The sequence below is a fragment of the Copadichromis virginalis genome, linkage group LG19 (genome assembly GCF_057382275.1).
Source record: "Copadichromis virginalis isolate Kocher_CV1m ecotype Utaka linkage group LG19, C_Virginalis_male_GT1.1, whole genome shotgun sequence".
Taxonomy (NCBI): Eukaryota; Metazoa; Chordata; class Actinopteri; order Cichliformes; family Cichlidae; genus Copadichromis; species Copadichromis virginalis.
Window position 1 is genome coordinate 36,394,655 of NC_140636.1, and position 2,053 is coordinate 36,396,707.

The window sequence follows — 2,053 nt, forward strand, 5'->3', positions numbered from 1 at the left end:
ACAAAAAATGCACTTGCAACAACTTTAATATGGAATGTACTGGACTTCCCAGCTAGGCGCCCTCCTGTGGATGACAGGTGCAATTGATTGTCAAAAGCAGATATCTAACAGCTTCTGACACTTTGTACCGCATTGAGCCAGCAGAGGGAGCCCCCCTGGTTCAATCCCAGTTGCACAGCAGTTGTGACCAGCTTCTGTCTGTGTGCTTTGGTGTGTGTGAGTGTGTGTGTGTGTGTGTGTGTGTTGACAGAGAGAGAGAGAGAGAGACAGAGAGAGAGAGAGAGAGAGAGAGAGAGAGAGAGAGGGAGAGATACAAAGGAATGTAATTCAAATTTTGCACTTCAGACCTTACTGTGTGTGTGTGTGTGTGTGTGTGTGTGTCTGTCTTTTACACAAAAAATGCACTTGCAACAACTTTAATATGGAATGTACTGGACTTCCCAGCTAGGCGCCCTCCTGTGGACGACAGGTGCAATCCCAGTTGCACAGCACTTGACCAGCTTCTGTGTGTGTGTGTGTGTGTGTGACAGACAGACAGACAGACAGACAGAGAGGGAGATTCAAAGCATCAGGACCAGGAGATGACACAGTGCTCCAAAGGCCTGGTTCTGCTGCCTCCTCCTCCACCCACCTGCTGCAGACGCTTCTGTGAAGGGAAACTGCTACATGTTATGTCACCGATCCCTGCCATGCTGCGTGTCGAACGACCCGGCAGGGCCTGCTGAGTACAGTGGTGGTGGAATCGGCCCGATCGGACACTCCTATCTGCCACTTTGACCTTTTTATTCCGTCAAATTTGGACCCATTTACACCAAGTCCAGAACCGTTGGTGCTATCGACATGGGGTCTTCACCAGGGTGTCCGGAGCACCCCGAAACCCCCCCGTAGACACCACTTTCATCCCTCTACGACACTTACTTTCCCAGTTATTCCATTTTATTCCGTCAAGCTCTGGCTATTACCCCCTAACCTAACCAACCCTCATCATACCTGCATTTGTCCACTGGAGGGAGACAAAAACACCAAGCTCTGAGATTCAAATTTTGAACTGCAGACCTCACTGTGTGTGTGTGTGTGTGTGTGTGTGTGTGTGTGTGTGTGTGTGTGTGTGTGTGTGTGTGTGTGTGTGTGTGTGTGTGTGTGTGTGTGTGTGTGACAGAGAGAGAGAGAGAGTGACACTTGCTGTGTATTTAAGAAACAAACGCTCAAAGAAACCAAACAGAATGACACAGGCAGAAAGACACTGTTTTATTTTGGTAACCAATGATGCATTTCTTCTCCCCTTGTACAGTACACCCTGAAGCCGTGTGTGGACCAGGAGATCAGCAGAACAGGAACCACAGAGCGTCAGCGGCAGACATCCAAGCTGCACAGGGCACACGCAGCACCAGGCAGAATTAATGACGTCCCTGATCCACAGCTCAAGCCCAGCCACCCGCTGCCTCCTCGCCGCCTCCTCCCGGGACCTTCAAGGACCACCCACCAGCCACTGGTACACATTCCAATCTTACACAATGGCCCCAGCATCACAGGGCATCTCCTGACATTAAAATCTATCCTGATTTCTGTTGTTTTTCCCTCATCTCTGAGCCTGTGAGTGTGAGTGTGTGTGTGTGTGTGTGTGTGTGTGTGTGTGTGTGTCTCTCTCTCTTTTACACAAAAAACACATGTCAGTTGTTAAGGAAAATGTTATAAAACACTTCTTCAGTAAAGACTCAGAGAAGAGAAACACACAGAACTTCTTGCTAGCAAGGGCAGCCTCCACTCTAAGAGACTCCAGTGAGAGAACTGCCCCGGTCTTTATTTTATACTCCATTGAGTGTGTGTGTGTGTGTGTGTGTGTGTGTGTGTGTGTGTGTGTTGACAGAGAGAGAGAGAGAGAGAGAGAGAGACAGAGAGAGAGAGAGAGAGAGAGAGAGGGAGAGATACAAAGGAATGTAATTCAAATTTTGCACTTCAGACCTTACAGTGTGTGTGTGTGTGTGTGTGTGTGTGTCTGTCTTTTACACAAAAAATGCACTTGCAACAACTTTAATATGGAATGTACTGGACT